At 44.1% G+C, this 24,505-nt stretch overlaps 1 long non-coding RNA gene across 1 annotated transcript; it reads right to left on the reverse strand.

The window, feature by feature from the left end:
- Nucleotides 1-18,143: 18,143 nt before the first annotated feature.
- On the reverse strand, nucleotides 18,144-19,927 carry LOC125516012. Its single transcript, XR_007287210.1, has 4 exons — nucleotides 19,390-19,927; nucleotides 18,950-19,189; nucleotides 18,275-18,544; nucleotides 18,144-18,192 (listed from the first exon to the last, which is right to left on the reverse strand). It is a non-coding gene; the product is annotated as an uncharacterized LOC125516012 (long non-coding RNA).
- Between the last annotated feature and the right edge of the window lie 4,578 nt (nucleotides 19,928-24,505).

Genomic DNA, 24,505 nt, shown 5'->3' on the forward strand with positions numbered 1-24,505 from the left:
GGAATTTCGGCGCTCTTGAATAGCACCCTCCAGACGTCCTCGTGTGTCGTGTCATAGAGCTCTCGCAGCGTCTGGTGCTTGGCCGAGTTGAACTCCCACAAATCAAATGCTCGTCGTTGACATGGAAGGATCCGGCGGAAGAGCATAACCTGGACCACATTGACAAGCTTGATTTTCTTGTTCGTCATGTTCTGGATGCAGGTCTAGAGTCTGGTTAGCTCTACCGAAGTACCCCAGGACAGGCCCTTCTCTTTCCAAGAGGTGAGCCGCGTGGGGACTCCAGATCGAAATTTGGGGGCCGCCACCCAGTTGGAGTCGCGCGGCTCGGTGATGTAGAACCATCGCGATTGCCACCCCTTTATGGTCTCCACATAGGAGCCTTCGAGCCAGGTGACGTTAGGCATCTTGCCCACCATGGCGCCTCCGCACTCTGCCTGTTGGCTGACCACCACCTTTGGTTTGACATTAAAAGTCTTCGGCCACAGGCCGAAATGGGGCTTGATGCGGAGGAAGGCCTCGCACACGACGATAAATGCCGAGATGTTGAGGATGAAATTGGGGGCCAGATCGTGAAAATCCAGCCCGTAGTAGAACATGAGCCCGCGGACGAACGGGTGGAAATCCCAGTCCGCGGACGAAGTGGGTATGAAAAACTACCCTCTCATGGGGTTCGGGCGTAGGGATGATCTGCCTTGCATCTGGCAGCCGGTGCGTGATATCCGCGGCCAGATATCTGGCTTCCTGTAACTTTTTGATGTTCTCCTTCGTGACGGAGGAGACCATCCTCTTACCTCCTGCTTCGGACATGCTTGGAGTGGTTTGAGAAGAAGAACGCGAGCTTGGGCGCTAGAGCTCGAGTGTGCGGGAATGGGTAAGCAAGGAGGAAGAAGGCGTGGGTGAAAAGAGTAAATCCTTGTCCCTTTATAAGGGCGGAAAAGGCGATGTGTCTCCCCACTTGCCTGGCAAAACCGCTTATTCCCCAGGCGCCGTAATTGATGGCGCGGTTGGGTTACCCATGTCCGTATTGATGAGAATCTCGTGATAAGGGGAACACGATCTCTGCTTTGACAAGACGTGTCAAGAAAACCGCCTCGCGATATGTGCGGTGCTGGTTGAGAAAAACGGTTCGAATAATGACCAGGCCGTGGCGTGATGTCATGCTGTCAAAACATGTCAGCAGATTAGATTGGTGGAAATATTATTCTCTCTACGGTGGTATGTGGAACTTTTTTTGTAGGGCCGGACACTATCCTTGTGTTCAAACTCTTCCATGGAGTATTCGGAGGAGGAACCCGCCTTGCAATGCCGAAGACAATACTGCATGCCGGACTCATTGTCATTGAAGCCTAGTTCAGGGGCTACTGAGGGAGTCCTGGATTAGGGGGTCTCCGGACAGCCGGACTATATCCTTTGGCCGGACTGTTGGACTATGAAGATACAACATTGAAGACTTCGTCCCGTGTCCGGATGGGACTCTACTTGGCGTGGAAGGCAAGGTAGGCAATACGGATATGTATATCTCCTCCCTTGTAACCGACCTTGTGTAACCCTAGCCCCCTCCGGTGTCTATATAAACCATAGGGTTTAGTCCATAGGACAACATACAATCATACCATAGGCTAGCTTCAGGGTTTAGCCTCTCTGATCTCGTGGTAGATCAAATCTTGTAATACTCATATCATCAAGAACAATCAAGCAGGACGTAGGGTATTACCTCCATCAAGAGGGCCCGAACCTAGGTAAACATCGTGTCCCCCTCCTCCTGTTACCATCCGCCTTAGATGCACAGTTCGGGACCCCCTACCCGAGAACCGCCGGTTTTGACACCGACAACGACCGCATGAATGTTGCACCTTCTCACCTTCCCCGGCGAAGAGGATCCGGCTGGATCTGTGACCAGCGGTGAGTAGAGAGAGAGAGTGTGTGGCCACCGCTGTCGTGTTTAGATCTAGAGAGGACGAGACAGTGTGAAGAGAGCAACACTAGCAAGCAAGCGCGGAGGCTCCTGCCTATATAGTGGAGTACTAGTTTTCTTTTGTCTACTGGCCAGAGCCGGCTTGACCTCGGCAATGACTGTCGAGAATTCTTCATGCACGTGCCCCGGAGGCGTAGTTGTCGTCATTTTGATCTAAAGCACCGGATTATAACATATAACACGAAAAAATGCCACATGACAAGAAATCATAACCTCACTACCCAAAGGAGACAAGATGAATCCCGACGGACAAACAAGACGAGGATCAAAGCTCAAATTCAAGATAAACTCGTAGAAAAGGGGTCCGTCGATACATGTCCTAATTAACATAGCCGACTTGACCTAGATGGCAGCCGAGTAGTCTTCGTGCATGTGCCCCCAATGACTAGTCCAACTCAGTTGCCGCTGTTTAACCCTCGCGTGCTGTATACTCCGTACATGTGTACCGTCGTTTTCTTGAGGCTTTGCTCCATGGCGCAATCCAGGGATACAAAATTAGTATACTGTACTACTCCCTCCGTTCCTAAATATTTGTCTTTCTAGATATTTTAACAAGTGACTACATACAGAGCAAAATGAGTGAATCTACACTCTAAAATATGTCTACATACATCTGTGTGTGATAGTCCATTTGAAATGTCTAGAAAGACAAATATTTAGGAATGGAGGGTGTATTTAAATGTCAAGGGCGGGGCTTTTCCCGCACGGTAGGCGGGGCAGTTCCGCCTAGTCGGTTAACAGAGATGCGAGAAGATGAGGGAGTAGGCTGCTGCAAATGTAGGGCTGTGTGATTTGAAAGTGAGTTACTGCTGGATAGGTGGGGCCCGGTGATTTGACTTGCCATTATCATTTTAACTGTGGCGCTACTACCAGCTTGAGTCTCCCGATTCCTGACCACCTCCATACAGGTGCCTCTCCCGATGCTCCACCATGTAGAGGTTGCCTCTTGCTTGAGAGCCCACTCCTCCACTTTTTCCTTGCCTCTTTCCCCCACATATGCAAAAATGCCATGTAAAGCAAGCTTATAACCCACTATTGTACTTGATCCTACAGGTGCTAAGCCTGCCACATAGGCATAAAGTCTGATGTGGCAAGTTAATTAAGAAGAGAGAGACTAGTTTGGTGACCCCAGGAAGAAACGGTGATAACCGCGTGTACCTAGATGAAGCAAACTTAGCAACAAAAAACTAAGCACCTATGCATTGGGGACTTGACTTGCTAAGCCATTTAATGCCCATAGCACCTCATCTAAGCCCCCATAGTACTGTGCATGAATCCATTTATCCACCAGGCAAGCCACTACCCTGCCATTCGCACGCGCCCCCACTCGACATTTTTACAATCGGTAAACCGCTCCTAGTCGTCCCGTCCTTTCACATTATGGTAGTTCCACTAATCCTAACCCTCCTCCCAAATCCATGGCGTCCCAAATCTCCAGGATCGGCGGTGAGTACAAGGTTAGAACCATCATCGGTGATGAGTTCGACGTCATCTACACCCGTTCTTCCACAACGGTGAAAGAATGCCTTGCTCGCTTCAAATGCATGTTCGAAAACTCAAATGATGAGTGGGTCACTGGGCTAGATGTTGAGTACACCACAGTCCTGGGAAGCGAGAATAAACTAAAGGAGGCAGAGAAGAAGAAGCCCGTCGTGATCCAGGGTTGTGTGCATGACTTATGCTTGGTCTACCACATATGCCATGCCGATGTTGAGTGCGAGGAATTTAAGGACTTCCTCAAGGGCGACCGAGTCAAATTCGTTACTGTAGACTTTAGGAACGACAAGGAAATCCTGGGTCGGATAGGCCTCGTTGTAGGCGAACCCTTCGACCTCCAGAAGGAAGGGCTGGTGCCCTCCCTTGATCAGCCTTCAATGCTAACCCTGGCAGGAGCCATGCTTCATCCTATGTACAGTGAACTGAAGAAATCTCCGAACACGTTTCATCGTGCATGGTAGTGGACTGTACTAGATATAGACCACATCCACTACACTGCAGTGGATGGCTACCTTTGTTTCAAGATCTACAAGGGTTGGATGAAGAGCAAGAGCCAAGTGTGCAGTTCAAGCAAAGAAGTATCGCCCAAGAGGAAGAGGGACAAGGACGAAGTCGAGGACGTGGACGAGGACTCCGAGTAAGGTGGCAGTGTCGTTGCTCATGGTGGTTCTAATGCAGTGTCTACCGGATTAGTTGCTTAGTTTAATTTCTGGTGTGCTTAGTTTTATTTGAGGGGTGTATTGCGCTGAGCCCCCTGCAGAACTATGTTATGTTTCTTCTCGTTATATGTCGTACATTTCATCTTTTAGTTGGTATAGTGTTACCACTCATTTCTTGACATTATATATGTACAATATATATGGCCAACATCATATAGCCAGTAGTTTAGTTGTCAAAGAATTTCAGGGTGCTTCGTTTTGTCAAAGCATTCCATGGTGCTTATTTTTATTTAAGGGGAGTGTTGTGCTGGACACCATTAACTTATCATTGTGAGAATCGGCTTATTTTTGTCATGTAACATGGTCAACGAGTTTGATGTGGAAATAAGAATGTCTAATGGCATTGCTGAGCAAACATCTAACTTAACGATGGCATTTTTTAGATATCTAATTGCATTTTTGAGCAGGCATCTCACGAATCGATGGCATTTTTTGGTGTCCGATTTGGAAGGCGCATGCTACCTCTTGAGAACTACATTGGTTTTCCCTTGAAGAGTAAAGGGTGATGCAGTAAAGCAGCGTAAGTATTTCCTCAGTTTTTGAGAACCAAGGTATCAATCCAGTAGGAGACCACGTGCGAATCACCTCGTTCCTACACAAACAAATAAGAACCTCGCAACCAATGCAATAAAGGGGTTGTCAATCCCTTCGCGGCCACTTGCAAGAATGAGATCTGATAGATATGATAATAATAAGATAAATATTTTTGGTATTTTTATGATATAGATTGAAAGTAAAAGATAGCAAAATAAAGTAGATTGGAAACTTGTATGATGGAAAATAGACCCGGGGGCCATAGGTTTCACTAGTGGCTTATCTCTAGATAGCATAAGTATTACGGTGGGTGAACAAATTACTGTCAGGCAATATATAGAAAAACGAATAATTATGAAAATATCTAGGTATGATCATGTATATAGGCATCACGTCCAAGACAAGTAGACCGACCCCTTCCTGCATCTACTAATTACTCCACACATCGACCGCTATCCAGCATGCATCTAGAGTATTAAGTTTATAAGAATAGAGTAACGCCTTAAGCAAGATGACTTGATGTAGAGGGATAAACTCATGCAATATGATGTAAACCCCATCTTTTTATCCTCGATGGAAACAATACAATACGTGTCGTTTCCCTTTCTGTCACTGGGATCGAGCACCGCAAGATTGAACCCAAAGCTAAGCACTTCTCCCATTGCAAGAAAGATCAATCTAGTAGGCCAAACCAAATTGATAAGTCAAAGAGACTTGCAAAGATAAACCAATCATACATAAAAGAATTCAGAGAAGATACAAATATTGTTCATAGATAAACTTGATCATAAACCCACAATTCATCGGATCTCGACAAACACACCGCAAAAAGAAGAGTTACATGGAATAGATCTCCAAGAGAATCAAGGAGAACTTTGTATTGAGATCCAAAGAGAGAGAGAGAGAGAAGAAGCCATCTAGCTACTAGCTATGGACCCGAAGGTCTGAAGTAAACTACTCACACATCATCGGAGGGGCCATGGAGTTGATGTGTAGAGGCCCTTCGTGATCAATGCCCCATCTGGTGGAGCTCCGGAAAAGGCCCCAAGATGGGATCTATTGGGTACAGAAGGTTGTGGCGGTGGAAATAGGGTTTTGTTGTGCTCCTGGATGTTTGCAGGGTGTATGGATATATATATATATATAGGAGGAAGAAGTAGGTCGGTGGAGCAATGAGGGGCCCATGAGGGTGGAGGGCGCGCCCAGGGGGGTAGGCGTGCCCCCTGCCTCATGGCCTTCTCGTTGATTGCATGACGTCCACTCCAAGTCCTCTGGATCACGTTTGTTCCAAAAGTCACGTTCCTGAAGGTTTCATTCCGTTTGGAGTCCGTTTGATATGATTTTCTATGAAACACTGAAATAGGCAAAAAATAACAATTCGGGTTGGGCCTCCGGTTAATAGGTTAGTCCGAAAAATAATATAAAAGTGTAAGATAAGTCCCATTATCATCCAAAACAGATAATATAATAGCATGGAACAATCAAAAATTATAGATACCTTGGAGACGTATCAAGCATCCCGAAGCTTAATTCCTACTCGTCCTCGAGTAGGTAAATGATAAAAATAGAATTTTTGATGTGGAATGCCTCCTAACATATTTCTCAATGTAATTTTCTTTATTGTGGCATGAATGTTCAGATCCGAAAGATTTAAGATAAAAGTTTAATATTGACATAAAAATAATAATACTTCAAGCATACTAACTAAGCAATCATGTCTTCTCAAAATAACATGGCCAAAGAAAGTCCATCCCTACAAAATCATATAGTTTGGTCATGCTCCATTTTCGTCACACAAGAATGCTCTCATCATCCACAACCCCGATGACAAGCCAAGCAATTGTTTCATACTTTAGTAATCTCACACTTTTTTCAACTTTCATGCAATACATGAGCATGAGCCATGGATATAGCACTATGGGTGGAATAGAATATAATGAAGGGGGTTATGTGGAGAAGACAAAAAAGGAGAAAGTCTCACATTGACGTGGCTAATCAATGGGCTAGGGAGATGCCCATCAATTGATGTCAATGCAAGGAGTAGGGATTGCCATGCAACGGATGCACTAGAGCTATAAATGTATGAAAGCTCAACAAAAGGAACTAAGTGGGTGTGCATCCAACTTTCTTGCTCACGAAGACCTAGAGCACTTGAGGAGGCCCATTGTTCGAATATACAAGCCAAGTTCTATAATGAAAAGTTCCCACTAGTATATGCAAATGACAAAATAAGAGACTCTCTATCATAAAGATCATGGTGCTACTTTGAAGCACAAGTATGTAAAAAGGATAGTAGCATTGCCCCTTTTTTTGGGCCTTCTCTTTTTTTGGTCTTTATCTCTTCTTTTTTTATTAGGGACAATACTCTATTATTGATGATCATCACACTTCTATTTATTTACAACACAATGATTACAACTCAATACTAGAACAAGAAATGACTCTATATGAATGCCTCCGGCGGTGTACCGGGATTGCGATGAATCAAGAGTGACATGTATGAAACAATTATGAACGGTGGCTTTGCCACAAATATGATGTCAAGTACATGATCATGCAAAGCAATATGACAATGATGATGCGTGTCATAATAAATGGAACGGTGGAAAGTTGCATGGCAATATATATCGGAATGGCTATGGAAATGCCATAATAGGTAGGTATGGTGGCTGTTTTGAGGAAGATATAAGGAGTTTTATGTGTGATAGAGCGTATCGTATCATGGGGTTTGGATGCACCGGCGAAGTTGGCACCAACTCTCAAGGTGAGAAAGGGCAATGGATAGTACCGAAGAGGCTAGTAATGATGGAAGGGCGAGAGTGCGTATAATCCATGGACTCAACATTAGTCATAAAGAACTCACATACTTATTGCAAAAATCTACAAATCATCAAAGCGCATGCTCCTAGGGGGATAGATTGGTAGGAAAAGACCATCGCTCGTCCCCGACCGCCACTCATAAGGAAGACAATCAAATAACACCTCATGTTTAAAATTTGTTACACAGCGTTTACCATACGTGCATGCTACGAGACTTGCAAACTTCAACACAAGTATTCCACAAATTCACAACTACTCAACTAGCACAACTTTGATATCACTATCTCCATATCTCAAAACAATCATCAAGTATCAAACTTCTCTTAGTATTCAATGCACTTATATGTAAGTTTTTATTATGCCTAAAAGCAAATTGCCATGTTGTTCTAAAGGACTCTCAAAATAATATAAGTGAATCATGAGAGATCAATTATTTCTATAAAATAAAACCACCACCGTGCTCTAAAAGATATAAGTGAAGCACTAGAGCAAAAATTATATAGCTCAAAAGGTATAAGTGAAGCACATAGAGTATTCTAATAAATTCCAATTCATGTGTGTCTCTCTCAAAAGGTGTGTACAGCAAGTATGATTGTGGTAAACTAAAAATCAAAGACTCAAATAATACAAGACGCTCCAAGAAAAACACATATCATGTGACGAATAAAAATATAGCTCCAAGTAAAGTTACCGATAGACGAAGACGAAAGAGGGGATACCTTCTGGGGCATCCCCTAGCTTAGGCTTTTTGGTGTCCTTGTATTTTACCTTGGGGTGCCATGGGCATCCCCAAGCTTAGGCTCTTGCCACTCCTTGTTCCATAATCCATCAAATCTTTACCCAAAACTTGAAAACTTCACAACACAAAACTTAAAAGAAAATCTTCGTGAGCTCCGTTAGTAAAAGAAAACAAACAACCACTTCAAGGTACTGTAATGAACTCATTCTTTATTTATATTTATATTGGTGTTAAACCTAATGTATTCCAACTTTTCTATGGTTTATAAACTCTGTTACTAGCCATAGATTCATCAAAACAAGCAAACAACACACGAAAAACAGAATCTATCAAAAACAGAACATCCTGTAGTAATCTATAGGTTTCGAATACTTCTGGAACCCCAAAAATTCTAAAATAAATTGTTGGACGTGAGGAATTTATCTATTAATCATCTTCAAAAATAAATAACTAAATATAACTCTCCAATAAAAAAATGGCAGCAATTCTCATGAGCGCTAAAGTTTCTGTTTTATACAGCAAGATCAAAAAGACTTTCCCCAAGTCTTCCCAACGGTTCTACTTGGCACAAACACTAATTAAACACAAAAACACAGCCAAAACAGAGGCTAGATAAATTACTTATTACTAAATAGGAACAAAAAGAAAGGAACAAAAAATAAAATTGGGTTGCCTCCCAACAAGCGCTATCGTTTAACGCCCCTAGCTAGGCATAAAAGCGAGGATAAATCTAGGTATTGCCATCTTTGGTAGGCAATCCATAAGTGGCTCTCATAATAGATTCATATTGAAAAACAAATATTTAATAGGGGACACATCAATCACTTTTAGATCTTCATCCTTATTATCATGAAAACTAGAAAACACGCTTTTACAAAAACAATCTTTCTTAGCACGCATCCTAGCGGTTCTTTCTTTGCACTCGTCAATGGAAATTCTCATGGCTTGAGAGACTCATTGATATCAAGCTTAGGTGGAATAGATCTAAGTTTCAAAGAATCAACATCAAGAGAAATTCTATCCACGTTCCTAGACAACTCATCAATCTTAAGCAATTTTTCTTCAATCAAAGCATTGGAACTCTTTTGCGAAGTAATAAATTCTTTAATACAAGATTCAAAATCAGAGGGCATATTATTATAATTTCCATAACAATTATTGTAGGAGTTACCATAATTATTAGATGAATTACTAGGAAACTACCTAGAATTAAAATTACCTCTATATGTGTTATTACCAAAATTGTTCCTACCAACAAAATTCACATCCATAGATTCATTATTATTCTCAATCAAAGTAGACAAAGGCATATCATTAGGATCAGTAGCGGCACTATCATTAGCAAACAATTTCATAAGTTCATCCATTTTTCCACTCAAAACATAAATCTCTTCAATTGCATGCACCTTTTTACTAGTAGATCTTTCGGTGTGGCATTGAGAATAATTAACCATAATATTATCTAGGAGTTTGGTAGCTTCTCCTAAAGTGATTTCCATAAAAGTGCCTCCCGCGGCTGAATCTAAAAGATTTCTAGAAGCAACATTCAAGTCAGCATAAATTTTTTGTATAATCATCCATAAATTCAAACCATGTGATGGGCAATTACGTATCATTGATTTCATCCTCTCCCAAGCTTGTGCAACATGTTCATGATCAAGTTACTTAAAATTCATAATATCGTTTCTAAGAGAGATGATCTTAGCAGGAGGAAGATACTTAGAGATAAAAGCATCTTTGCACTTATTCCAAGAATTAATACTATTTTTAGGCAAAGAAGAAAACCAAGCTTTAGCATGATCTCTAAGCGAAAATGGAAATAGTTTAAGTTTAACAATATCATTATCCAAATCTTTATTCTTTTGCATATCACACAAATCAACAAAGTTGTTTAGATGGGTAGCGTCATCTTCACTAGGAAGGCTAGAAAATGGATCTTTCATGACAAGATTCAGCAAAGCAGTATTAATTTCACAAGATTCAGCATCAGTAAAGGAGCAATCGGAGTGCTAATAAAATCATTATTGTTGGTATTGGCAAAGTCACACAATTTAGTATTATCTTGAGCCACCGTGACTAGCAAGCAACCCAATACACAAGCAAACAAGAAGCAAGCGAAAAAGAGGCGAACAGAAAAAGACGGCGAATAAAACGGCAAGGGTGAAGTGGGGGAGAGGAAAACGAGAGGCAAATGGAAAATAATGTAATGCGAAGGATAAGAGCTATGATGGGTACTTGGTATTTCTTGACTTGGCGCCAGAAATCCTTCTTGCCACCTCTTAAGCACTGCGTTGGTTTTCCCTTGAAGAGGAAAGGGTGATGCAGTAAAGTAGCGTAAGTATTTCCCTCAGTTTTTGAGAACCAAGGTATCAATCCAGTAGGAGACCACACGCGAGTCACCTCGTACCTACACAAACAAATAAGAACCTCACAACCAACGCGATAAAGGGGTTGTCAATCCCTTCACGGTCACTTGCAAGAGTGAGATCTGATAGAGATGATAATAATGAGATAAATATGTTTGGTATTTTTATGATATAGATTGAAAGTAAAAGATAGCAAAATAAAGTAGATTGGAAACTTGTATGATGGAAAATAGACCCGGGGGCCATAGGTTTCAATACTGGCTTCTCTCAAGATAGCATAAGTATTACGGTGGGTGAACAAATTACTGTCGAGCAATTGGTAGAAAAGTGAATAATTATGAGAATATCTAGGCATGATCATGTATATAGGCATCACGTCCAAGACAACCAGACCGACTCCTGCCTGCATCTACTACTATTACACCACACATCGACCGCTATCCAGCATGCATCTAGAGTATTAAGTTCATAAGAAGAGAGTAACGCCTTAAGCAAGATGACATGATGTAGAAGGATAAACTCATGCAATATGATGTAAACCCCATCTTTTTATCCTCAGTGGCAACAACTACGTGTCGCTTCCCTTTCTGTCTTTGGGATCGAGCACCACAAGATTGAACCCAAAGCTAAGCACTTCTCCCATTGCAAGAAAGATCAATCTAGAAGGCCAAACCAAACTGATAATTAGAAGAGACTTGCAAATATAAACCAATCATACATAAAACAATTCAGAGAAGATTCAAATATTTTTGATAGATAAACTTATCATAAACCCACAATTCATCAGATCTCGACAAACACACCGCAAAAATAAGAGTTACATTGAATAGATCTCCAAGAGAATCGAGGAGAACTTTGTATTGTGATCCAAAGAGAGAGAAGAAGCCATCTAGCTACTAGCCATGGACTCGAAGGTCTGAAGTACACTACTCACACATCATCGGAGGGGCCATGGAGTTGATGTAGAGGCCCTCCGTGATCAATGCCCCCTCCGGCGGAGCTCCGGAAAAGGCCCCAAGATGGGATCTCTTGGGTACAGAAGGTTGCGGCAGTGGAAATAGGGTTTCATGGTGCTCCTGGATATTTGCGGGATGTATGGATGTATATAGGAGGAAGAAGTAGGTCGGTGGAGCAACGAGGGGCCCACGAGGGTGGAGGGCGCGCCCAGGGGGTAGGCGCGCCCCCTTCCTCGTAGCCTCCTCATTGATTGCTTGACGTCCACTCCAAGTCCTCTGGATCATGTTTGTTCCAAAAATCACATTCCCGAAGGTTTCATTCCGTTTGGACTCCGTTTGATATTCCTTGTGTACGAAACACTGAAATATGCAAAAAAACAGCAATTTGGGCCGGGCCTCCGGTTAATAGGTTAGTCCCAAAAATAATATAGAAGTGTAAAATAAAGCCCGTTATCATCCAAAACAGATAATATAATAGCATGGAAGAATAAAAAATTATAGATACGTTGGAGACGTATCAGCGCACACATTAACAATCAACAAAGTCATTTTGGAAGTCACGTTACAATCGGAAACACAAGTTTTATTGAAACCACGGGCGTTCTATTTACCATTTATGTCCCGCCATGCGTCCCCTTGTTTTATTAGCTAGGAGGCCCCGTGCAGGGTAGCTATTTGAGTACGGGAGGCGTGCGATCAGACCCCTGCGCGTGTTTATCGGGAGGAGAGCCCTTTGACCTCCATCTGCCATCCACCTCTCTCCCAAGGTCTCCATTAATGGTGCCCGAGCCTCTGTTTAATGGCGTGGCAATGTCTCACTCGACTGGGATTTAAGAGAAAAAAAGAAAATCTGGAAAGAAAATTTTGCACAGATCTTGATATAAGATCCGACGGACCTATATAGCATCTACTACGACTTATAGAAAGACTGATGAATATATATATATATAAGGACGACGAGAGTGGATAATAATTTTCTTACATAATTAGGAAGATAATTAGAAAAGCCACATACAGCTACGCCCGAAATACACAAGGGCAAAAGAAGGAAGACGCATACAATGATCTAGCTCGCTGATCTCTACTTTCTTTATGCGCTGCAGGTCGCGGAGACTAGTTCTCGCGGCGGGCGATGATCTCTTTCATCAGTTTCATGTCCTTAATACGCTGCTTGGCAGCATCCATGGATTCCTCCACCAGCCTGTTGTGCTCGATGCGGAGCATGGCATTCTTGTCCATAAGTTTCTTGATGATGACGCCCGTCCTCTGCAACACGGCAGCGGTCTCCTGCTCCTGCTTCGCCCTTCTGGTGATCTTCACCCTCAGTAGGTCGCGCTCGCCCCGGAGCTTCGCATTGCCCTCCCCCAGTTGCCGGATGATGCCAGTAGCCTCGTCCTGCATCCTCGCCCAGCCGGAGATCTGATCCATCTGGCTATGGACAATCGCATGCATGTGCCTGTAAGAGTCCTCGCCTGCCTGTGAGAAATTTTCCCAGGCCGCTGCGGCGCGGCGGGACCACCCTGCTGCTTCGGCGGCACGATGGGACATCTCTGCTGCTTCCGTGGTGTGGCCGCACCAGTCTGCTACATCGACAGCGCAGCAGGACATCCGTGCTGCTTCGGCGGCGCGGCAGGACCTTTGTGCTGCTACTGCTGCGCGGCTGGACATGTTAGCTGCTTTCGTGGCGAGGCGGGACATCTCTCGTGCTTCCTCTTCCATGCTCACCTCTCCCTGGTGGAAATCTCTCGACCCAGAACTCACGCTGGCTATGGCTTGATTGACTTGATTGTTTTTTGTGGATGAGGAGTTGAGGAGGAATGTGTAGTCATCTTAGCATAGTAGTATTTATAACCGAGTAGGAGTACTACTAATACACTCCTAAGTGGGAAACTGTTTAGGTTGTGATCAGTGTGAACAGGTTTGCAATTAAATATAGCGTGGTAGTAGTAGTAATTTGGAATGTGACGAGACGCGCTCAAAATTTATTGACGGATCTAGTTTCGAAGTGCGGCACTATTCCCGGATGGCGTAACGTCGGCATGTTTTCTCGGCCACTACTAGGAAAAGGGCTACTAATGGCGCACCAGTTTTGCCTACTAATGGCGCATCACTGGTGCGCCATTAGTATCACGCCACTAGTATTTTTTACTAATGGCGCACCATTGGTGCGCCATTAGTATAGGCCACGGTGCGCCATTAGTATAGGCCACGGTGTGCCATTAGTATTTTTGAATTTTGAAGGCGGGAAAATAGTAGTGGCGCACCGTCTAACCCCCACCGTGCGCCATTGCTATTTTTGAATTTTGAATTTGGATCTGGATCGTGATTTTTTTGCCCATTTTTGCTAGTTTTTTTGCTCGTTTTTTGGCACGATATTATTTCAAATTTTGTTCCTGTTTTTGGATCTTGTACGTTCTTTTGCCGTGTTCTTTTGCCGGAGAGGAGTTCGCCGGAGAGGAGGAGGAGGAGGTCACCGGAGAGGCGCTCGCCTACATCTCCGGAGAGGAGGAGGAGGTCGCCGGAGAGGAGTTCACCGAAGCATCGGAGAGGAGGAAGGAGAAACCATGAGGGAATGGGAGGAGGGAGGAGGAGCTCACCGGAGAGGAGGGAGGAGAAACCGTGAGGGGAGGGGAGGGGAGGAGAGGAGAGGAGAGGAGAGAGGAGGAGGTCCCCGGAGAGGAGGAGGTCGCCGGAGAGGAGGAGGAGGGTAGTATGGTGGAGGAGAGAAGGGAAGATGGAGTGGAGGAGAGGAGGAGATGCAGTGGAGGAGAGGTGGAGTGGAGGAGGTGCGCCCAGCCATATATACGACATAGTAATGGCGCACCGTGGGCAGGTGTGCTATTACTAACTTTTTTTATTTTTTTGATTTATTTTGAATTTTGAAGGCGGGAAGATCCTAATGGCGCACCATGGGTAGGTCCGCCATTAGTAAGTTTTTTTTTGACTTATTTTGAATTTTGAAGGCGGGAAGATACTAATGGCGCACCATGGGCAGGTGTGCCATTAGTAATTTTTTTTAAAAAAAATTTGACTTATTTTGAATTTTGAAGACGGGAAGATACTAATGGCGCACCATGGGCAGGTGCGCCATTAGTAAATTTTTTTAATTTTTTGACTTATTTTGAATTTTGAAGGCGGGAAGATACTAATGGCGCACCATGGGCAGGTGCGCCATTAGTAAGTTCGAATTTGTTTGAATTTTTTTGCCTCTTCTGTTAGGTTTTTGAGGATTTTGAAAATGTTTAACGGGGTACCCCCCCCCCCCGGTTAAATTCGGATGTAACTTTTCGAGTAGATGATTTTTCATATAAAAAACTTTTCATCCGAGTTCGTACGCAAAAGTTATGCCCATTTTTACAAATTCTCGAGAGATTTTGCAAAAAAGTCAAAAATTCATGTTTGTAAATTTTGCTAACAACTAGACCACATATCACATGGGAATCTTATTTTCTTTTTTTTGACATTTCTATCATTTTCTTTTATTTTTTTTGAAACTGAAAAGGCGGTCCACGGGGGGGGGGGGGGGGGTGCATTCGGGCGAATGTTTGGGCCAAGTTACTAATGGCGCACCGTGGCATGGTGCGCCATTACTAGTTCAACTAACTAGTAATGGCGTACCACTCCCATGGTGCGCCATTAGTAGTTTTGAAAAAATAAAAAAAAATTACTAATGGCGCATCGTGGACGTGGTGCGCCATTAGTATTTGCACACTAATGGCGCACCAACACATGGTGCGCCATTAGTACTCCCTCCGTTTCTAAATATAAGTTTTTATAGAGATTCCACTAGATGAACTACATACGGAGCAAAATGAATGAATCTAAGCTTGAAATGCATCTATATACATCCGTATGTGGTTCATAGTGAAATCTCTACAAAGACTTATGTTTCGGAACGAAGGGAGTATATAGTAATGGCACACCACATGTCTGGTGCGCCATTAGTGTCAATTCCATCTATAGCCCTTTTCCTAGTAGTGGGCCGTGGTCTAGCATATGCCATGCTACTAGTTCTTTTTCTACTGCTATGTACGTGCAAAAACTGGCACCGTCGGATACATATCTTACGCTTGGCATTCGACAGGAATAGCCTTGTGGCGAGCTATAGACTAGTCTTTTTTCCAGACGCATTACACCTATCTCTCGGGACTTCTCGCACGCACCATCACTGCTCCCTAGGTCGATGCCACCCACATACAGTTGTACTCTCTCACACACGCATGCACTCATCCTCTCTCACACACGCATCTGTAGCTACAAATTGTAGTGTTCTCAACCATCCAATTGGCTCTATCATAGGTTTCACGTTGCTCCTTGGCCTTGAGATTGAGATGTTTTAAACGCGGAGGCTAAGATGGAGGCGTGAGGTTTTGGTTAATGTGCAGGCCGCACACGGCACCAACACGCCACGAGCTTCGTCTGCCTGGTGCGTATGCAGTCGAGTGAGTTGTCCAAGTATAGACACAACCAGGCCCTCATTGGTATCTGCGCCTCCACTTTGCACTACACCACGGTCAAGTATTGGTGACACATCAATCTGTCGGCATATGGTGTCTTTGCCGACACATAATTTGTAGCTAACACATATGCTGACAGAAGACTGAACAGTCGAAGGACTTACTGTGGGGAAAGGCATTGCCGACAAAAGTTCACTTGCCGACACATTTTGAGTCGGCATACACCCTACCTACGCCGATAGTTTCCCTGTGCACATACACCTACCTACCCTGACACATGATTTGTGGGCATACACCCGAGCTACGGCGACCGACGGGGTGTGAACATAGACCCCACTTTTGGCGACACATAAGTTGTCCTGCTAGGTATATACCTTTGTCGACACTTGTTCTGTTTGGACAGACGTATACCTTCGCCGACACTTATGTTGTCTAGATAGGTACATACCTTGGATGACACATACTCTGTCTATCCAGGTACGTACAATTGCCTACACTTATTCTGTCTAGCTAGGTAGTAACCATGGCTGACAATTACTCTGCAAGAATCTGTTTACCAGCAGATAAATTGTTGGAAAGGTAGTGTACAGCCAAACCAATGATTTGATACATATACCATATACAATGTCAAATGTGATCAACAAACAACATCAAGATGAACACATATTGGACAATCATGATAGGTTCACAAACATACATAAATAGATATTCACACGGGTTCACAAGCATAGTTTGACCATCCAGAACACACAAGTCACATAAAAAGGTCCACCATTTGCTAGTCTGAACTAATTCAAACAATGGTCCAGAACACACAAATCACATACATGAGCACAAAGTTTCTACTCCCAAACACTTGAAGCACCAAATGGTCCAGAACACACATAAGATTCAAGAAAAATGATTGAAGTTGGTTGGTCCAAAATACTGTGAACAGCCATATGTGTTCCATGACACTCCAAGTCCTCCTCACATCCAATGCTAGGTGTGGCTAAGTACCAGAAAATATTCCATATGAATTTATCATGAAAGTGCAATCATTCCAAAAGTTGTTCAAAGCTCATATGAAGATTGTTAGGCTAGAGCGGCACATGCTAGCTTATACTTGGTTGTTCATGTGAGAGTAACATTATTATATGACCATGAATACACACAAATATATTTGTTCCTCTGCGGTGAAGTGTAGTGTTGCGGGCTTCCTTCTCCACAGGAATCAATCACCACAGGAAACAATGTTCTGCTATTTTTGTCGACATCATTTGATCAACACACTTGAGTTCCTTTTGGTTTCATGTCCCAGAATTATTAGCAAGAGCATTCCCAGAAAATCTACTTGTGCATATATGCTACAGAAATGCTTATGACGAGTAAAACACGTTCTCAAAAATAAGCTTGGTATGGCAACAAACAAACTAAACTAATGCAAGGGGAAAGGATGCAGAATTAGGATGTGGCTATTTTCAAGTATGTAACATATTTGACCAAGATCAGGACATGGATTATCAATATGTTTCCGCAGAATCGTTTCTTAATTGAGCCGCACGACACCATCAGAATTACAATATTCTATTCTGGAGCTCAAAAGTTCAGATTGGTGGCAAGTTAATAAGCTAACATGGCAGCTCTGTGAGTCTGAAACAGGTTATAAAGGATAAGATGATGCCGACAAACTTGGCAATAAATACCATAAGATAGGATTCCTGATCAGCAATATTATTTGTTAACAACTCATAGTAGTAGTTGTAGCTTGTTATATTTAAGAACACACCGTAGTAGTTTATAAAGGATGGGCTTGTCAGATATTAAGAGTTGCAGGTTGTAATAATATTTAAGAACCAGCAGTAGTAGATTGTACTGAACTTTTATATGCTATAGAGGAAACATGGCTGGGCCTTATGTAGTTATGTTGCACTTCTTTGTACATTGTCTTGACACATTCAGTTTACTTGTAATGTATAATTTAGATGAAGAGATACTACAATATCACGGGCCATTGAGGATGAAGCTGAGGTTACCATCAATGATCTATTTAAAGAGGAAATAAAAATCTAAAGCTTCAACAAGTAGAGGCAACTGCTGTTAGTACCTGCACCTCCTGGCACATTAGTTGTCTTCTTGGCATCTTTGATCTGCAACAAGACAACAACAATCATTACTCTTTGGTCTAATTCCCAAAACAACTGAAAAATAGGCATTCAAAAAAAGGCCTACATGTAATTCTCACTAGTACGAATGTCGTGCTACAATCTTCAACTTCAGTATCAAATATGCTGTCGTCAGAGACGCCCGAGTAGTTCCGCTGCACTGAGAGCGCTCTGCTGATGTTGCACATCACGGCCTGCTCGTGCTGCTGCTATTGCATGCTCGGGCTATCAGGCGTCCGGAAAGAAGAAAAATTGTAGAGCTGCGACAGCAGCAGCTTCAAGTGCTAATGTGCTCTTGAGGAATCCTTCCATGTTGGTAAATTCAGTCTCCGGTTTCCTAGAATAGATAAGATAAATAGCAATTTCTTAGTCTGTGTTGCTACTCATTAATTCTTTTAGACCACCGATGTGGTTAATAAAAAGATCAAAAAGTTTAGCATAACTCAGACCGATGTGGATAGTTCACACGGGTTAATTTGTTGTTTCATGTGCACATATTAATCAAATAAATTCTTCCAATCTAGTTAATTGTACTGCTGGATTTTGGTGGTCATTCTGAATGTATAAATTTGTTGTGCGGATCTCTAAACTAATATGGATCTGTTTACGAACTATAACTTAGCACTATATCGAGTTCTTGCTATCAGTTTGATTTTGGTGGTCCAAGTGGATATATACACGAGTCATACAGCCACAGTCTGCACTATTTGGTTAATGAGAACGGGAGGAGCACAACACTGACCCCATCGCTTATCTCAGCTAGCTTCAGGTCCACCATGGCCACCTACACCGAGCGCCATATCACGTCGCCGAGCTTCGTTGTCGACTCATGTACCCAATCACCACAAACAGAGATATCAGAACAGTTCATTACATAATTATACCGCTTATGAGTTCGGGAAAAAGGAAACTTTGATGTACCTAGGCTTAGACAACCACGTTTTGTCCATGATGCACCATTAATATCAAATTTGCCAAGTATCTGAATTTGGCTAGTGCGACAATGTTAGTTTTGCATCGGTGAAGCAACAATCATTATTCATTATTGAGGCAAAATAGCAGTACAAAACAATCAAGCAACAGAAACACATTCTTGTCCGGTTGTCTACTGTCACAAGCAACGACATATGAATTAAGTGCAGCAGTACAGCAAAGGAAAACTTAGGAGGAGTTGACGCTTACCTCAAGGCACGGGGACGGATGGCTTTTGGAGGGGCACAACTCGAAGGAGATGGAGCCCCGACAGCAGGTCCGGTAGCAGCGTAATGAGCCTGGAGATGGATCCCGTGGCATCAACATGTCCGGCAGCAGCGGGAGGCCGGCAATGGAGCCCCGGTAGCAGCAGATCCGGCAGGAGCGGGAGCACGACGATGGAGCCCCGGAGGTAGCAGGGATGGAGATTTGCGAGGACGACGGCTGGATGTCAGGAGGACACAAGGACGGCCGTCGGATTGTGGAGTGCGAGGACCGTGGCTCGATCTCGGGTGGAGGGGCAGAGTGCGAGGATGGGTGGATGTGGGGTGGAGCTTGGGGGAGGGGGGTGCGACCTCCGGGACGACGGCTTGATGACGGGGTCGAGCGCGAGGGCGACGGCGATGGCGGCCGGACTTTGGATCGAGCGCGAGGCCGGCGGCAATGGCGTCCGGACCGTGGATCGAGCGCGAGGTGGGCAGCGACACAACACGGGTTAGGGTTGTGGAGTTGTTCGATTTGGGGATTGTTTGCTCGGGGTGGAGGTTATTTTGCACAAAAACCTGAAAATTTTCCCCTCCCGCCGAAATCTCGCGCCAAGTTTCCAATGATTCACACGTGTCCACCTACGCCGACACTTTTTTCGTGTCCATACATCCTATGTAGGCCGACACATGTTAGGTCGCTAAGTACCTACCTACGACGACTGAAAAAAATGTCAAAACCCACACATCTGCCGACACATAACATGTTATTAAGCAATTACTGACAGATACATTGTTGTTGTGTGGTTGCCGACACTTAGTGTGTCCACAGTAATGTACCTATGCTAACATATGATCCGAAGATAAAACTTAAAAGCTACGCCGACAGTTATTTTGTGGAGATTACTGGACCTTTGCCCACAGAAGTGTGTCATGTAATCTCCACCGTGGTGTAGTGTTGGCTGGTCATAGTGGAGAGTAACATAGACCAGTTACTAGTCTATGTTACTAGTACCTTCATAGTGGGCCGGTAGCGTCATATATTATATGCATAATTTGGCGACGAGCGCTCTCTATATGTACCACCTTTTTTCTTTAATTACATCTTGTTAGTTTTGCTCCATGGTGCTATCCATCGATACTACAACTGTACAAATCTATATATTTTTTAAAAGGCTAGAGGGCGGGGCAGTCTAGCTTGGCCCTTTTCACAAGAGGCGAGGGCCTTTGTGATTTGATGGCTCATTAGTGCTGGAAGGCGGGGCCTTGTGATTTGACTGCTCGTACAAATGTGCCGACGATCTGAGGAGGAGCAAATAACCGTGCGGTATACTCAAGTTTTCCACTGGAGTACAACGGAGGAGCACGAAACACGGCAGCCCAGTGCCATATCCTCTACTCTCTACTCTTATTATATATTACTAGCAAGAGGCATTATTCTATTGGCAATAAGGAATGATCTAATTTGCTAGTCATCTCATTTTTAGCATTTTTCTATTCATGCCTCACAGAGAAGGTGACACATGCGGTCAAATACTAGTACTGCTACTGTACTACTTACTAGTCGTATTTAGTATCACATTTTAACCATAAATGTGGGAGGATGTCACGACAACGCCTCCACATGTGCCACGTGGCTTCATGAACTGTAAGAGAAACACTGTGTAGCGTGCCATTGTGTTTTGCACATACTCGAAGTACTAGTAAGTTACACGTGCATTGCACGCGTCAGATTTTGCAACCAAATTACGAATAAATACCACACTATAGCATGTAAGCTTTGAGTCATATATGCCTCATGTAGACCTTCGTTTAATTCTTATAGTTCATCTCATTCAAAATCAATTAGTTTCTATAAAAAACCTAGGGCCTCTTTGATTCGTAGGATTTCCAAAATGCGGAAATAGGAAGAACATGGGATTAGAGTGGAATGTCGTCTTGAATCCTATAGGATGGTAGGAGTGTTTGATTGTGCATTCAAAAAACGCAAAATTCTTTCAAAGATGTTTGAGTGGATGGGATGTTTCCTATGAAATCTAGTGCAAATGAATCATATGGGAAAATTCCTATGGTTTACAATCCTACAAATCAGACGACCAAGATAGGAAAAATTCCTAAGGATTAGAATCCTCCAAAATTCCTTTGAGAATCCTTTGAATCAAAGAAGCCCTTAATCTATTTTATGATTCATGGAATTGTGCGTTGTAAAGCATAAAGTAAAAACAAATAATGGCAATTCAACTAGAAAAAATGTTTGGGCAATTATGGTACGGAAGATTCTAGAACAAAGGAGAACCATTGTGGTTTTGAGATTTGTGTATTATGCTTAAGTTCAACCATGGAGTCTGCTAGATTGTACATGTGGCAAAATCCGGTGGGGGCTAGAAGATGGTGCGAGGGGCCGAGTGGAGGGAGACTATGAAGGAGTGCACAACAACGAGATCGATATTTAGAGAGAGGGGGCGAGAACGTGCGCTGTTGCGTGCAGTGGCGGAGCCATGAAAAATGTCCCATGAGCTAGGGGGCCAAGAATTGCCCAAACGTTTTTCTACATGATTTGTTTTTACTTTATGCCTTACAACGCACAATTCCATGAATCTTAAAATAGATTAGCTTTCTTATAAAAACTAGATGATTTCGAATGAAATGAACTATAAGAATTAAACGAACATCTACATCATGCATATATGACTAAAAGCTTACATGCTATAATGTGGTATTTATTCATAAGTTGGTTGCCAAATCTCATGTGTGCAATGCACGTGTACCTTACTAGTCTAAATGGTGTCTCTATGTGTGTTGTGCGTGTTAAACACATTGTACATAGTATATCATACTAGTCTAAATTGTCTATTTTTGGTACACGTTAAGCTTGTTCCCCGAAATTTCAAGCCGCGCCTTGTTATGCCGAAATTTCAAGCTAGCGTCTCTGTCTATCGTGCCGCGAAACTCCCGCCTCTTTAACCCGCGCCTTGTTAGCCCGAAATATTTAAGATATATCTTTGTCTCATTGTGCTCCGACAACTCCCTCCATCTCAACCCGCGCCTTGCTATTCCAAAACTACAACGCGCACGAAAACTCCCACCTCCTGTGAAATCCTGATACGCAAAATGCCCATGATACCCCTGAACTGAAAGAACCGCCTCAAATCGGTGAGGGTACTTCCGTAACTTACCCCACATTTCGGATAAGCGCGTCCCAAGCCATGGTTCCCCACTCCCATCCCATCCGCCCACCCATTTGTACACCGAGGCCGGCAAAACCCGCGAAGCCCCCACACCCTCCTCCGTCCGCCACCTAGCCGGAGCCTCTTCCCTGACGACGTCATCCACAGCAACACCTCGACGTCCTCATCCATCGTACCGGATGAGGATCCTTCATTGATCTGGTCGTCCCGCCGGTTCAGCCACCCCGTCCTCCACCTCAAAGGAGCTGCCCTGACGTTCCCCTCGTCTTTCGCGCCACCTCCATTCCCACACCGCCGTCTTCACCTGCACCACCAGAAGAGCATCATCATCACCGTTTCCTCGGATGAAGCTGCGGCCTAATCGGCACCACCAAAGAGGTTGTACATTAATCGCCGCATTTTCTTCTTGATTCGATCACACGGTGGTGCCGGCGCTTGGTCCCGAGCCGACATAGCGTGACTCCATCCACGGCGGTGTCGCTGGCCACTTCCTCCATGGCGTCACTCCCTCGGCGGCGACTTCCACATCAGTAGGAGCTGCTGCTGCTTTACCTCTTGCTCACGCTGCTGCTCTGCTCTTGCTCTCGGTCCCCTTCCTGGTCTGCTCTTGCTCTTGCTCTTGCTCGTGCTCGTGCTGCTGCTCTCGCTGTTGCTCTTGCTTGCGATGCTGCTCCGATTTAACTACACTTCAGTCGACTGAATTGACTTTTGGGCCAGTCGATTTTCAGGGGGTGGGGGGCTCGCCGGAGTTATGGAAGAACCAGCCGCAGCGGGGAGGGGGGCTCGCCGGAGAGGTACCCCACTATCTATCTTAGGGTTCAGGGTGCGGGCGGTGGTTGCCGGCGGTGGTGGGCTGTGGCGTGGGGATCGCCGGAGAAAAAGCTCGGCATGGGGGGGCTACAAGGATGGCCGGGGCAGCGGCGGACCGGCGGTGGGGAGTGTTTTCGAGGCGGGCGGGGGGCGGCTGTTTAGCCGGTGATGGCTCACGGCTCAGGGGTGTGGATATTGAGGATGAACTGCAGGCCCTTGATTTCGTATCCAACGGCTGCAAAATCGACTGACCACCGATGAAAAAGTTAGTCGACTGACTTGTAGCCTCACCTCTAGTGCGTTTAGTTTCGACAGTAAAATTCAGTTTCGACAGCAAAATTCAGTTTCGACAGTTAAGTTCAGTTTCGACAGTTAAATTCAGTTTTGATAGTTAAGTTCAGAGATGAGCGGCTGATGTATACATCTAGCACTTTGAGGTTATGTATTTTACGTCATCTATTGGAGATGTTATTGGAATTCCACTCAGGTTAACGTTGTCTCTCTTGTCCTGCTTCAACCTCGGCGTCGTACAACTCACTGGAGATGCTCCAACGACGAAACCCTCCATCACAGCAGAGCAGTACCTCGGGCTCCATCTCCAGACGCCTAAGATCTTCCCCTCCTCCGACAGCCAAGTCAGCCGGAGCATCCTCACCAGCCAACCCAATCACACTGAGATCGACATGGCTTCGCCAAAGAGGTTGTACACTTCTTGTGGTTTGACTTAATCTCACCATGTTTTTTTGCATCCTGTGATCTTCCAATTCTGGTGAACCAAACACCCAGATTGGTAGAAATCATGTGTTTTTAAATTCTCTGTTTTGCACGTGCATTCCAATCCTATTCCTGTCTATTTCCTATCCCTGCATTGTTAGAATCCTCAAATTCAAACAAGCCCTTACACAATTACTTCTGTTACAGATATGTGTCAAAGAAAACCTTGTGTGGTTTGTCCTGCTCCTGCGGTGTTGTGTTCCACCCCAGCTCAGCTGCTCCAACAACGAAAGGGTTCACCACAGCAGGGATCCGCTCTCTAGACTGTCTTTCGCCACCTCAGATCTTCTTCCCCGCCACCGGCAGCCACGGCAACTGCATTACCATCATCAACTGAGCAGATGACCTTGA

This window comes from Triticum urartu, chromosome 6, assembly GCF_003073215.2.
Source record: "Triticum urartu cultivar G1812 chromosome 6, Tu2.1, whole genome shotgun sequence".
Classification (NCBI taxonomy): domain Eukaryota; kingdom Viridiplantae; phylum Streptophyta; class Magnoliopsida; order Poales; family Poaceae; genus Triticum; species Triticum urartu.